This window comes from Castor canadensis, chromosome 3 (assembly GCF_047511655.1).
Source record: "Castor canadensis chromosome 3, mCasCan1.hap1v2, whole genome shotgun sequence".
In the NCBI taxonomy this organism is placed as follows: Eukaryota; Metazoa; Chordata; class Mammalia; order Rodentia; family Castoridae; genus Castor; species Castor canadensis.
In genome coordinates, this window is record NC_133388.1 from 82,103,468 (window position 1) to 82,119,497 (window position 16,030).

The following is a 16,030-nucleotide window of genomic DNA, read 5'->3' on the forward strand; positions in this document are numbered from 1 at the left end:
CAGTCCATCAGTATATAAGTGGAGAAAGAAAATGTGGTATATTAATACAATGAAGTGTTATTCAGTTTTGAAAGAGAAGGAAATTCTGTCATTTGTGAAGCATGTATGAGCCAGGAGGGTGTTTTGCTAAGTGAAATAAGACAGTCACAGAAGGGTAAAGATCACATAACTCCATTTATCTAAAGAACCTAAAATAGTCAAGGTCATAGAAGCAAAGAATACAATAGACAGTATTATTATGTTCCCAGGGAGGGAAAGTGGTGCAGGAAATTGGAGGTCATTATTCAATAACTGGTATAAAGTATCAGTTATGCAGCATAAATAAGTTCTGGAGATCAGCTGTATAACATAATGGTTTATAGTTTATAGTATTGTATACTTCAAAATTTGTTAAGAAGGTAGATCTCATGTACTCTTACCACACATGCAAACACACACACACACACAGCAAGGGACACAGAAACTTTTGGAGGTGTTGGATATGTCTATTACCTTGATTATTGTGACCATCATGGGTGTTTATATATATCCAAACTCATTAATTTACACATTAAATATGTGCAGATTTTTGTATATCAATTTTGCTTCAAAAAAGCTACTAACCACAAAACAACAGAACTAAAACCCTCTATTCTCAGAAGGTCTGTGGTAGTTCCTATGTCTATTAGGATATTTTTGTCTATAAGCAACAGAACACTTCAAGTGATTGACTTAAACAAGGATATTTAGCATCTCATGAGCCAATGGCAGGGCAGTTCCAGCATTGACTAGTTTAATAAATTACATTATAATGGCCTCTAGATTCTTTCTGCTTTGCACACTTCAGCATTTTTATATTTATTTTTTGGGTATTTTCTCAGTTGTAAGAATCTTGTACTGGGTCCAAGGGTCATGGACAATCATGACCTTGACTAGAAAAGACCAACTTTTCTCAGGTATCTTCTTAAGACTGAGGAGATGTTTTTCTGATCAAACAGCTCATGTTTCATGAGACACAAGTGCCTCATATGCTCAGGCCTAAAGCAACCACACGACCACTGGCAAAGGGAATAGCTGAGACTAAGCAGTGTTTTTCTGTAGGAGCTAGGACAAAGCACATGGATGTCCAGAGAAGGGTAGGTCTTTGTATACACAGCAGGGTCTGCGAGAGAGAGAGAGAGAGACAGAGAGAGAGAGAGAGAGAGAGAGAGAGAGAGAGAGAGAGAGAAAGAGAGAGAGAGATTGTCCTGAAAAGAGGATCACAGTGACATTGACCCAGTAGTGAAGATTGGCCATTGGAAGAGACTGAAGATGTCAAGGGCAACACCCAGAGGTATATAAAGGACTATGTTCCTGGTCTACCCCCTAGGTAATTATTTGCTTCCCAAATAGGGAAGCAGCAGTAAGTGAGCGTTCTTTCCTCTTGTCCCGTCTCTGCTGTCAGCTGGTTTCTCGTGTGTGTACTGCAGTGAAGGTGAGGTCGCTCAACTCTCCTGCTCTTCCCCAGTTGTTCGGAGCTTCTGTCTCATGCTTCACAGTGGTGTGCAGTACCTTGGTTTTCTTCTCAGTTCTCCTACCTTGCATCCCACCATTTTCAAAGCCTCATGAACCTGTGCCTCAGTTGGGCATTCTGAGCTTCTGGCATCTCCCTCAGCTGTAGACAGCTGTTGCTTATACTTCAAAAGGGCCAGAATGCTTAAAAGGAGTTTCTCTTAGTTCTTCTTTCTCTAGGATTCCATGGTCCACTTCAGGGAAGTCTCTCTGCTTTCTGGTCCCACCCAAAATCCTCTGCATGATCCTTGGGTGAAGAATCTTTGAAAAGAAATGTTGGAGTCGAGCAGACAGTTTTTGTGACCAGTGCTCCTGGGATTCAAAGCTATTGTGCCACTTATGAACTGTTTTTGAGAAATGTGTTAATAATCGGGTGATCTCTTACCCCTTTCTAAGTTGTCTGTCTTCTCCTCTGACACTAGATTTCCTTCCAGAGTAAGGACAAACTAATTCTCCATAGTCTCGTGTCACTCATGTCATTAAGATTTGGGGTCAGCTATAATAATGATGCTTTTAATAGTTATTAGAAATTATGGGCATTTAATATATCTTCTGTGAGACTTCAAAGGGAAGTTATTGCTATGAAGTGCAGAATTTGGAAATACTTGATCTGTTACTTTTATTGTCTCTGTGATAAAGTACATCTGAGGAAAGATTATTTTGACTCACAGTTTCAGACATTTCAGTCCATGGTCCTTGGTTGTGTTGATTCTGGGCCCATGGTGAGGTAAAACATCATGGCAGCAGGCGTATGTGGAGGAGGGAGCTGATCATTTCATGGAAGAGAAAAAGCAGAGGTTCGACAGTTAATTGCCAGGGAAAATATAGCCCCAGTGACCTGTTCCCAGGGACCTACTTTCTCCAGTGAGATCCTTACTCCTAAAATTTCCAGAGCCTTCCAAAGTAGCACCACCAGCTGGGGACCAAGGCCCCAACACATGATCCCTTGAGGGGACATACCATATACAAGCTGTAACATTTGAATTCCTTGGTTTAGTTAACAACATGGAAATAGCTTTCCAGAACTTTTTTGAGATAGGATCTTACTATGTAGTTCAGTAGCTCAGAATGGCTTTGAACTTGTAATCCTGCCCATGTCTCTCAAGTGCTGGGATTATAAGCATGATCTACAGTGCCTGGCTCAGAACCTTTTTGTATATGTGTGTTTTCTTTAAAAGGATGAAGTAATATGGTACACACTGCTATGTTGTTCTGTGTTTTTACTTATGAATGGTATTAGGAACATCAATAAACAGAAACCACTGTATGTTCCAGACACAGGTGAAAAGTAAAGGGAATTACACAGCTGATGCAAAAGGTGAGGTGCCAGCATGATGACGAGGCAACCCAGAAATTATCAACAGTGGAAAAACGCTTCTACTTTCATAGAATTGAGGGGATGAAGGGAGGGTGGTATTAACAGAACTCAGATGCTGGGGCCATCCAGCAAGAGCCAGATCCAGGAAATGGCTGCATAAGTAGGGCTGGGGTCATAGGAAAATGTGGTGGAAGCTGGAGTCTCAGAAATGATGTAGCTACTGCTGGAGGTGTCCTTGCTGCAGAGACAGAAGGAGAAAGTAACCTGTTTTCTCCATTTCTTCTTTCCTTTGATTAAACACTGTGATCTAGGGAGTTTAGCTGTCTGTTATAAAGGGGGGATGGGACAGATGCTGAGAAGAAAAGAAAGGGACTTGAGAAAAAAAGGAGAATTGCTGTTACAATCCATCCTTTTTGTTACTTTTCCACCCTTCTACTCATATTTAGAGCCTCCCAATAAATTCATATTTCCGTACCCTAGAGGCAGCTGTCATTTATACAGAAAAATGTTCTCCTTCTTTCTTTCAAAATATAGGCAAAAAGTGACTGGGTTATCCAAGTCTATGTTCTTTAGATGAGATGTAGTCCCCTCTATTAGTTTTATATACCTATTTTTTTGCCAAGTCATCTGAGAACTAAATTACAAAATTAGGACTGCCAAATACTTCTCAAATAAAATAGTAAAGAAAAGACAAAAATGGATATATTGTTGATATATACAGGCATATGTATAGGAAAGATACACTTAGCTGCCACAGTGCGTATTTCTGTAACTAGTCATGAGGCCATAGTTAATCATTTTCATTCACTATCTGTACCTACATTCTCTTATACTCCGTGTTCATTTTGCACAGAGTGAGTCACATTTTTCTTCCTGAATCGTTTGGGTCTTTAGTGGTCCTGCCTTCATTGAATTGCTATAATCTTTCACTGACTCACTACTGGTCATGGTTGTCCTCTGAGGTATTCTGGTAGATTCTGACAAAGACTTTCCTGACCCTACTCTGCAGCAGCAATGTATTTCCCTTTGATAGATTGGCTAAGTCATCACAGCTGATAGAGTAACTGCTCCTGTAAATTGATGGCACAAAGTGCCCACGTTTTTCAGAAAGTAGTTTCAATTTATAATTTAGGGGGGATTATGTGCCTCTTTGTGGAAACTTAACTGTTTTAGAACCAAGATGTGTAAACCATCAGTACCCAAGGTTGCAATGATGGAATATATGCTGTGCAATAGTGACAAGCATCATTTCTGCTTCCACCTATTGATTTCGGGTCTATGTGTACTGATAATGGGAAAAATAGCACCCTATGTTTGTCTCTGGATCAATATACACTGCACTTTGGAAAACAGCACAACAATGTGGGTGAATCCCATACAAACCATCTTTTATCCTGTCGGCCAGCTGCTTCTTGACCATGGACTTATGATAAGATGAGGGAATAACATCAGTGCAAGCCCATTGCTGAGCCCTTCCTCACCTTTTTTGTTCTGAAATAGCAATGGAGACAAGAGTTTTTAGTTCAAGATTTTTCAGTTTCATGTGAGATACCTGCATGTTTCCATCCTCAGTCATACTTTCCATCTTCCAAATAATCTAACCTTAACAAGGTACTTGAGTTGTGCTTGCATTGAACAACTGGAATGGGCCCAGTAGCCTCTTCTGGGGACACTGTTAAACCAAAGAAAGGATCAGAATACCCTAGGGTCTCCCTTTCTTCTGCCTTAGGATGATTTACTATGGGGCAAGTAAGCATAATATCCTTGTGAGCAAGGACATTATCACAGATATGCTTCTGGGAAGCCCATGGGGAAGTGGGAAAGGCAGGATGAGAGAAGGCTAAGAGCCCAGCAAACTTCCTCAGAGGGCAGCTGTAGCTGCATCCTACAGGAAGCATCTGGAGTGTTGGCTGCTTCTCAGTTCCCTGACCTGAAGCTAAGGAGCTGGGTGCTGGGTTTTGTTACTCCAGTTCATCTCCTTACTGGTTAGGGGTGACTGCCCTCTCCTGAAAGTAAATTCCTAGGCATCTCTAGCTCTTTGGTAGGCAAAGTGGGCTCTGTTAGTTAAAACCTGAAAAGAATTTTCTGAAAATTAACTGCAAGTATTCCCTTGAAGTGAAATCACTTGGAAGTGTGTGTGTGTGTGTGTGTGTGTGTGTGTGTGTGTATGGCGGGGGGAGGGGTGCACATAAATAGCACAAAAGAGGATTCCAAGGAGATCTGTGTGTAGTAATAACACTGTTGACTAAACCCATGTTTAGGTTATTGTTAGTGTGTTTCATTTTTTGAAAAAAAACTGGATGCCAGAGAGCAAGGAAATGGTTCCCTGTGAGATGGAACAGAGCAGAGGATGATGGTGAGTGATCTGAAAACACTCATTTGACCACCACAGCTTGTCATTAAAATCCCTCCCAATATTACATATGTTTCTATAGCCATTTAGTGGTTGTGTAACAGACCAATTTACAGATCTACATATCCATTTCTGTAATCTCCATTTTGTTACATATTAGCTCTTCCTTAGTATGAATATTATAAAGGAACAAACCTGCAACTAGAGTTTTATTTATCCCCTTAATGTTTTCTTTAGAGTAAATAGTGTCAGTATTAGTCAAAGGACATATAACAACATGTAAAATTCCTCGTATGAATGTATGTCAGTTGTTTATAATTCACTGTTTGAAAATTGGAAGATATTTTACATGAAAATGAATATTATAATTGGTGTTTTGTTCTTAATAAATCTTGTAAGCCTATATTTAGCCTAAATACATCTAAACTGCTGAATAATAGTATGAATAACACATTTCTCTTGGCCTCTTTCTCTCTCACCTAAATCCACATCTACATGAAAGGCCATTGTCAAGCTGTGGAAGCCAAATAATTCTACCATTCGTTTAGATTTGAGGAGAAATTTACCATGGGCCAGAAGAATTTGCAATGAGTGTCCTTCACTGTGAGAAGGACATTTATATCTTGTGAAGGATTTTTTAGGTATCAGATATTTACTGAAGAATGTTTTAAAAGGAAAGGTAGAGTTAGTCCCATAAATGACGCTGTTAGGCATGCATACTTTATTTTTGCTCTCATCTAAGGTGAGTACTTGCATTTTCCAGGATGAGATTGGAATGCTTATATTCCAGAAGATGAGAAAAATTGACTTTTAAAAGATGCTAGTGAGTGCACATAAGATTTTGTAATCTTATGCACATTCTTGGTTTTTTTGTTCAATTATTAAATATAACACATGCTTTCAGTTGTTATCTAGTACTGTTGAAATAAAACTACTTAAGAATTAGCCCACATGGATATAAACAGAAAACCACTACTGGCTTGCCATCAAGTCTGGCTTTAGGTATCTGTAGCTTTAATTTGTTTTAGCAGAAAATAGTTCACTTGTTCATTTAAAAAACTTAAAATTTTTACATTTTCAAATAAATTGGAATTTATAGAAAAACTAGAGTCCCCATGCACCCTTCTTCCATATTCCCCTAATAACATTTTATAGTATGTTACATTTATCACAATTATTGAACCAATACTGATCCTTTTTTAAAACTAAAGTCCAGGTTTTTCAGGTTTCCTTAGTTTGTATTTAATACGTTTGTTTCTGTTCATGAATCCCACTGGAGAGTACAGTTAGTCATCATGTACCAAATTAGCCTCCTCTTGGCTGTGACAATTTGTCAAATGTTCCTTGTTTTTGATGACTTCAACAATTTTTAGGAACTCTGGTCAGGCATTGTGTAAGATGTCGTTCACCTGGGGTTTGTCTGATGTTTCCTTCGTGATTACACCAAGGTTGTGAGTTTTGAGGAGGTGGGCCAGAGAGGAAAAGTGCTATTTTTATAATCTCATATGAAGATTACATGATTTATAACTGGTGACATGAACCTCGATCACCTAGCTCAGGTATTTTTCAGTAAGTTTTTACCCCACTTAAATTCTATAGTGTTTGGAAGAAAGTCACTATGCACTCCTCACACTTTGGAAGTGAAGAGTTATTGCTACATGACCCAGCAATTCCTCTGGTGGTTGCATAGCCAAAGGAAAACAAGTCATTATTTCAAAGAGATTCTGCACTCCCATGTTTTATTGCAACACTATTTACAATAGCCAAGATATGGAACGAAACTAGGTGTCCATTGATGGATGAATAAAGAAAATATGGTACATATACAAAATGAAATACTATTCCTCCATACAAAGAATGAAATCCTGTCATTTGCAACAACATGGATGAAACTGGAAGACATTTTAAGTGAAATAAGTCAGGCATAGAAAGACCAATCCTGCACATTCTGACTTATAGGTGGAAGCTAAAAAAGTTGATCTCAAAAAATAGAGCATAGAATGGTGATTAAGAGGGTGAGAAGTTGAGAGAGAATGAAGGGAGGATGTTTAACGGGTACTGGCATTCAGCTGGATAGGAGGAAGAACTTCTAATGTCCTACAGCACAGAAGGGTAATTAGGGTTGGCAATTAACTGTATATCAAAAGAGCTGGTAGAGAGGATCTTTGAATGTTTCCCAAATAAAGAATTGATAAATGTTTGTGATACATATGCCAATTACACTGATTTGGTCATTAAACATTGTGTACATGTATGGAAATATCACACTATCCTCCATTAATTTGTATAACTCAAAACAATCAAACAAAAATAAATAAGAAATGGAGTTATGCTTCATCTCCTCAGGGGTGTAATATTTACATAAATTTTGGGCTTTAGATGTTTCTCAATTTAAATGTACATTTTTTCAGAATTGTAGGTTTTCCCCTATAAATACAGATTTGAAAATAAGGAAAATATTAATTTCCCAACACTATTTCTATAAGTTGACATTTTTGTCACAGTGCCAAACTTTATTTATTTATTTTTTATTGTTGCTCTGGGTGGGGGTACATTGTAGCATTTACAAAAGTTCTTACAATGTATCCTCCACTTCTCTCCCCCATTCCCCCTCCCCTGATTCCTGGAACCGTTTCAACAGGTATCATTTTTGCATCTATGTACATGGGTATACATTGTTTGCACCATATTCATCCTCCTACCCCTTTCCCTGCCACCTCTCCACTCCCACTAATGCCAACTCCCCCACAGAACCTGTTCTGCCCTCCTGTTCTCTGATTTTGTAGAAGAAAAAACATAAAAGATAAAATGAGAAGCATGATGTTTTGCTACTTTGAGATAAAGATAGCTGCTCAGGGAGCTTCCTTGTGTTGTTTCCATGCATGTATGTATTACAGCTCCAGTTGCTTCGCCTTGTCCAGTCCTCTTCACTTGTCCTTAATCAACTTCCCATAGTGACCTCTGCCAGTTTAAGATTACTATATTCACTCCTGTACAGTGAGCACATCAACCTCATTCAAGTTTTTGGCTTCCTTCTCTTGCCCTCTCTCTCTCTCCTTTGCACAGCCTCTCCTTAGTGTGACCCATGTCCAATAATATTACTGCATTTGTTTTAGGGTCTACAGTCCACATATGAGGGAGAACATGAGGCTTTTAGCCTTCTGAGCCTGAATAACTTCACTTAAGATGATGTTCTCCAGTCTCATCCTTTTACCTAGTGCTAAACTTTAGATCACTTTCAAGACAGGTCTTGATATCTGGAAGACATTGATTTGAAAGGAGAATGTTTTCAACAATAAATTTATATATAATGTGAAGGCTGATCAATTTTTTCCATGTTTATCTCATGGATATATTTAATAGTGCAATGGATTGTTTGGTATCATATGCAAATTGCTAACTAGATTGATTGAAGAGAAAATCTTCATGCAGGAGAGATATTTTTCTTTATCCTATGCACACTTGTATGTTGTATAGCTTCATTACTTTGAAGGGGAAGAGAATAACTTTTCTCTGATATATTCTGAGTTTGTATGGAGCAGAACTCTCAGGTAGAAAGTGATTTTACGCTTTGATTTACAGAGCTTTCGATATCCATCATAATTTCTGTCATATCCTGTGGGTATTACTTTGACCATTGCAGCCAGAAATCCTGATGTAATCAGTTCAGTCTTCAGGGAGTTCTTTGAATCAGAACCATTAGAGTCTCTAAATGAGTCCTGCTAGCTGCTCTTGCCAGGCTGTGTTCACAGGTGAGTTTACATCAGTAATTAGATCTTTCATTCTTGGCATTGAACAAGCAGTACTTGTCATACTGGGAAACTGCAGGGTTTGAATTTATTTGTGAAATAAAGGAAGCAGAAAATGCAGACCTTACTTTAGCGATAAAGACTATTGAATATTGGCCTTTTTTATTTGCTGGAGAATAACATTTAATTTTTCATTTATAGATTTAAACAGAGAAGTACTCTATAAATGTATTTTCTGCTAAAGTAAAATTTTACAAATTATTTTTACCCATCTTATATACTTGACCTTTTCCAAGTGGAGATTTTGGATATTCTGTCTCTGTCTCTCTGTCTCTTTCTCTCTCTCTCTCTCTTCATCCATCATCTATCTATGAAATGTTTATATGAGGGTGATGCATAGAATTGAAGGACTTAGGTGGAACTGTTGCAAACATTGAGAAGATGGAAGGAGAGTGAGGTGAACATATGGCTGTAACTTTAAGAGTTTGGTGTTGAAAATGTATTTTATGCTTCATCTTTGGGCCCAACCTTAATACAGTTCTAGTTATACAACAGACACATTTTTGTTTGATCTCAGAGTATATCCATGCTCTTGGTACATAGCACATAAAATTGTCTATGTATCTATCTAGGAAAAAGGTAATAGATCGACTATATTCACTTTTTAATCCATTTTTAATTGTCCCATTATTTCTTTGTTCAAGTATTTAAATACTTACTGTGTCCCAGGTACTGTTAGGTTAGAAACAGAGTAGTGAGTAGAAAGATACACAAGAAAAGGACCTTGTGAAGCTTACAGTCCATGGGGGAAGAGAGATTATAATAGCATAACCATACAAATATCCAATTAATTGAGACAAATGCCAATAACGTTCTAAAGAAGTGAATAGTTGGTGACACCAAGGTTCTAATGAACATAAGTAGAGTACCTAAAAGACATTCCCAAAGACTTGTATGCCTGGAGTCGAGAGTGGCCCTCAGAAGGCTGGGGACACACAGGGACTGAACAAGGTAATACATGGCTTGCTGGTTAAGGACTTGGAATTTTATTCTGAGAGCACTAGAGAAATACTGAAAGAATTTAAGCATAAGAGAGCTATCATCAAAGTTGTCTTTGGAAAGGTCACAGAGTTTCTGTGTAGACCATGACTTGAGGAGATCAAAACTGGCTTCAAGGAATTGTGTCAGGAGAAATGATGGCTGGCTGGTGTAAAAATTCAGCATAGAGGGAGGGAGATGGTTGGTTCTGACATATTTAAGAGGCAAAATTATCCAGTTGCTAGTGGGTCACACCTGTAGTCTCACTATTCAGGAGGCAGAGATCAGGAAGATCGTGGTTCAAGCCAGCTGGGCAAATAGTTTGCAAGACTCTATCTGAAAATACCTCTCACAAAAATGGCTGGCAGAGTGGCTCAAGGTGAAGGCCCTGAGTTCAAGCCCTAGTATCACAAAAAAAAGAGGCAAAATTAGTAAGCATGATGATTGATTGGGTGGGAAGAGAGTGAGGGACATCAAGGAATACTCTTGGCTCCTTTACTTGAACAGTGGATAGATGAGTGGAAGTCTAATGTTGGGAGAAAACAGTGATGATGAAACAGGTTAAATATTGACAAATAGGTCATTCAACATCTATAACAATGATGTTTATGAAAAATGTTATTCATTGAACAGGAGTTCAATATTGAACTCAGGAGTATGTAGTTCACCTATTTCTATTTTCTAGTTCTAGTCCTGTATTGAGTTATGTGCCTCAAACATCTTAGGTCTACCAAGTGGTCTAAATTTTATTGACCTGCCATCATTTTACATGGGCAGAAAGGACCAGCTGACTCTTACTGTAGTATGTTTTGTGAAGCCCATGGATTTCTCTATGAGGTCACAGGGAGAAATTATTCTGTGATCCTCATATAGTTATCTGAGCAACTGCTATGTTCTTAATTTATAGCTATGAAACCATGAACAAGGATGAGGTTTTTTCTTTATATGATTGGCTATTGAAATGCTGGAAAGCTATTTTATCTCCCATACCTATCCAATCTATAAGACTTTGAGGTACACTGATCATGTTCTTACCTGCCTGCTTCTTTCAACTTATTTGGTTATACATTTCCTCTTGACTGACCATATATTTGTATCTGCCATAAATCTTTTCTGGAACAACTTAAAGTAAAAATAGTTAAACAGAAATCTGAAATTAAACCAGTGGTGAGTTTGAACAAATTAACTGGTTAGGCTTTGTTTCTTCATCTGTAAAAGTAGAGATTTGAACCAGATAAGCTTTTAAGATATAATTTTAGCTCTAAACTTTGTTTCTAAAGAAAATTACAGGTTCAGATTAGTGGTTCAGGTTTGAGATATCATAGACAGTACTTCAAATCTCTAAAACTGATTAAGCATCAACTGCCATTGCTTTGCTCATGGATACTGATTATTCAGAATATCCCTACTATTGAAAGTGATGAGGGCGCTGCTTTTGTCAGACATACTCTTTCTCAACTCTCTCTACAACATTGTGCACAAGATTGTTTTACAGTAACACCAAAAAACATTTCTCTTATTCCTTTTTTATTTTACTCTTTCTCATTTCCCCCTCTCCTTTTTATCATTCAATTGGTTTCATTTTTCTATTCTATTTTCATAAATGCATATTAAGTACTTTGACCATATCATCCTGTATTACTCTTGCCTATCCTCCTCTCTTCCTACTGACTTCCTCTACCTGTCCCCCTTTACATTCATGTTATTTATTATTTTATGGGTCTAGATCTTACACATAAGAGAAAACAAGGGCTGTCCTGTTTCTACCGATGTTCAGCTTACTTGCAACAATTTCAGGTATTGGCTTTGCTTACTGGCATGAGTCTCATGGTGAGGAAACTTTCTAAGAGTGAGTCTCAAATGTGTAATTGTCCAAACACCTTAAAGAAGCTATCCCTCTGAGGGATGATTTAGGGCCCATGGTTTCATAGGAATGAAGCCAAAGGATTAAGCCCTAAGGTGGTGTCATTGGTTAGCAACATCACTTCACATTAGACAAAGACCAGTTGAACTTTCTCAGTCTGCAATCAGTCCAGGTGGTAGTCCATCTGATGCACAAGCTGGTACCATTATATCCACTGCCTTTTCATGGATTTTAGACTTTTTATAGAGTTTCCCTGTACTATATGCTGTATGTATAATTGCCTTGTCTTTTAGGTGCAATTCATTCAATAAACATTTATTGATTAACTTTAGTATACCACACCCTGTGCTGTCAGTTTACAGAAATAAATGAGCCAGTACTGTTTAGCACCTTCTTAGTATTGTTTGGGAAGTTAGGTAAGTAGGTATAATGCCAGAGGGTGAATACTAATTAAGCTGTATATAAAGAAGAATGCAGTAGTAAAAGAAAGATGAGTTGTTACTAGTGTCTTGGGAGAGGAGAATGGAGCACCAGTATTGAGAACTATCTGGGCATTAGTTCATGAAAGACACATAAGATTAATCTTAGATTTCCTTCTAATACTGTATGTCTTAGCTAGGGCAGCAAAAACCCATAGTAACAGAAAGATGGGAATAATGATGGAAATTTTTCTAGGACTTAAGAGTGCCTGTACTTATAAGAATTTGCTAAAGCAGTTCAGTGCTTCAGTGAAGGGTAGAAGCAGTACAAACCTAGAGGAGAAATGGAGTTCATCGTGCGGTTGATGATACAATGCAGTGCGGACTGTGGCTCTGAAAGCCGACTTTGATTGCTCAGGGCCAAAGGCTGTAAAAAGATGAGAGCAGAATATAGTGAAATATATGCTACAAAAATTGCTAAAATATAGGAAAAAAAGTGAATTCTGAAGCTGAGAGGCAGGCAACATTTTAAGGAGCATTTCAAATAATCAAGGAAGGGCCTAAGGACCCCTCTGTTTTCACTTCCAAAGCACCAAACGTGAGATTCCTGTTCCTATATCATTACTAATTTATTTAGCTTCTACCAACGTCTACCTACAATAATGACTATAAAACCTGACATTTCAAAACCACAATGCAATGTCATCTTACCCCTTATGAGAATGGCTACCATAAAAAGACAAAAGATGACAAGCGCTGCCAGGATGTGGAGGAAACGGCACACTCCCACACTGTGGGGACTGCAAATTGGTACACTCATGGAAACTGTATAAAGATTACTTGAAAAGTTAGGAGTAAGAAGGTCTAGGGTCCTATTGCATAGTAGAGTGGCTGCAGATAACAGTTATGTACCGTATATCTCAAAAAAAGCTAAAAGAAAGTTCAAATGTTTTCAGCAATGAAGAAATGATAGATGTTTGATACAGATATGTTTAACCTGATTCAAATATTACACCATGTGTATAGATTTTGGAACATCAAATGTTACTGCATTAATATGTACCTTTTTTTGCTTTGTGTATATGTTAAAAATAAAGTAAGGTCAGGCATGGTGGTACACACCTATAATCCCAGCTATGTGGGAGGTAGAGATTGGAGAACCATGGTGTGATGCCAGCTCAGGCAACAAGTTAGTGAGACCCTATCTGAAAACAAACTACCAAGCCAAAAGGGATAGGGGTATGGCTCAAGTGGTAGAATGCTTGCAAGCATGAGGCCCTGAGTTCAAACCCCAAAACTGTCAAAAAAGTTTTAAATGTCATCCTAATTGAAACTCAAGTTTTTTATTCTTGTATGTCCCAGAATAGAAGGAAAATGGAAATATGCTTGCTGGATGTTAAGCTTTCCTCTCACCAGGGCCCGAGGACTCTATGAGAGTGAGTGAGTGGTGTGTTCAGGTGTTCCAAAGGAGAGACACCCAGGGGAGTGAACCACTTGGTTCAGGATCACATAGATGCAGGAGACCTCTGATCAGAACACACATCAGGCTGAGGCATCACCTTCAGGATGATGCGTACTCGCTAGGTCCTCCTGGAGAATAACACAGCTGCCATCTTAGCGTCCTGTACTTTCAGAGTGCCAGGTAGCATACAAGATGCTGATGTATTTATTTTGTATACCCTACAATGTGAAAACCAAGACTTTGAGATTCTTTATAGCTTCCCGCTGGAGAACAAACAGTGTTCGAAAATGAATTATTTGGTCACTGTTACAACACTGATAAGCAAGGGAGAAGAAAACAATTATCTATTGACCATTTGCTGAAAGAGTCCTAGAAGCTACAAGTCTGAGGCCAGCCCAGGCTATATGGCAAGACCCTATCTCAAAAACTCAAACCAAACCAAATAAAAAGCAAGACAAAACAAAAACCAAACCAAATCAATCCCCTTCCCCTAAAGCCCCAGAAATGGTAGCAATATATCAAAACATCCAAATTGTAAACATTAAAACATTGTATGAATTATCAAATTAAATTCTCCAGTTACACAACAAGGATCATCAAAAAACCAAAACCAACCAACCAATCAAACAAAAAAAAAATACCCTGAAATCTCCTCCAAACACAAAACAACAACAAAGAGCCCGGGAATGTAGATATAACTATTATTTCCACTTTCGATATGAGAAACTGAGACTCACAAAAGGTTGTTACTTGTGTGTTGTGTAGCTACCAAGCTTAGAGTTGGAGTTTGAACCCAGGTTTGCTTGTTCAAGTTCATGTATTTTGTTTGGCCTGAATTTAAGTGGTAGTTGATACTAGATTTTAGGTGGTAGTTGATACTAGATTTTGTTTTAATTATATTTTCTTTTATCTACCTCTTTTCTTCCATCATAGGGTGCCACACCACCCTAGAACCTCATTTATACCTAATGCATGTTGTCTGCTCTTAGGTTGTGGAACAGTTTATGCCAAATATAGAATGATAATTAGTGTGATAAAGACCATTAATGTGATCACTATGTGTGTATAAAATTTAGAAGGAAACTTTTCTGCTTTGTACTGATTAGGAAAGGCTTGCTGCTCGGATCCTGAGAAAAAAGTTTGGAAATGACTAGACATTTAAGAGAATCCTGAGTTTTACTGGGCAGGCATTTAGGAGAAATATGGACGACTTTGGGTCTGACAAAGAAAGAAAGAAATTGGTCTGAAATTCCTGAAAACTGGTCGTCATGAACTTGAATTAGAACTGCATTCTTTTTTATTGTTTTATTCTTTTTTATTGTCTTTTCAGTATTGACACTTGAGCTGGATAATTCTTTGCAGAGTGTATATGCATATACAAAAGTTGTCTCCAGCTACTGCCAAATGTCCTTATGGGGACAAAATTACCCTTAGTTGGGAACCATTTGTTTAAAGTTACCAAGTTTTTCCAATGATACCTTTATGTCTATTATATTAAAGTTGTTCACCAGTTCGTTCTGTGTGGTGTGAGAAGAACTGAGCCATGGGAATCTATTTGTACCCTGTAATTAGCATGAAAATTAGCATGAATCTACTCCCCTGCATGGAAGAAATGTTTAAAAGGAACTTAATCTTGGGAAGAGATAAGCCAAAAATTTGAAAGTATGGATAAGTAAAAAATAGTCCTTTAATGAAATCAACTTGCCACAAAAAGGATCATTACTAATGATTTCCATTTGGGTTATTCCTCCAGCCCCTGCATAAGTTATGCATAAAATTTGTTGAGAATATTATTGGATGATTTTCACTTAGCAATTTTCTCAAAGTCCAGATATAAAGTCTACTTCATTTAGTGCCTAATTGAGCATTTGGAATTTGATTAAGGCCCGCCAGAGCTACAATTGTCATGCACCAGTCTTGACTCATTAGTTGCAGAGCAGCCTCTTTTAATTGACTGTCAGTTTCTGTATTGTTTTTATCCTCCTTAGCCAGGAATTGTCCCTGGCAATGTCTCCTGGACATTAGCTGTGAGAAAATACAGAGTGAGGACCCAGTCCTTCCAAAAGTTCCAGAAGTAACCCCAGAGCTCTCCTCCGAATTAATATAGCAGTTTTAAATACCAGGAACTCTCTTTTGTGGAAAGAGAATTAGTGCCTCTTCCAAACAGTTCAGGTTTTAAAAAGTTGAGTATTTTCCCTCTATTATAGAAGAATTATATACCCATGGTAGAAGAGGTAAGAAATGTATTATGAAGAAGAAAATGGTTGTCCATAATCATGTCATTAAGAGACAAACAC

General features: G+C 37.9%; 1 protein-coding gene across 1 annotated transcript in view; it reads right to left on the minus strand.

The window, feature by feature from the left end:
• The window catches only part of LOC141421230 (inhibitor of Bruton tyrosine kinase-like), a 1,912,155-nt gene that overhangs the window by 256,948 nt on the left and 1,639,177 nt on the right, over positions 1–16,030 (minus strand). The gene's annotated exons all lie outside the window — the stretch shown is intronic.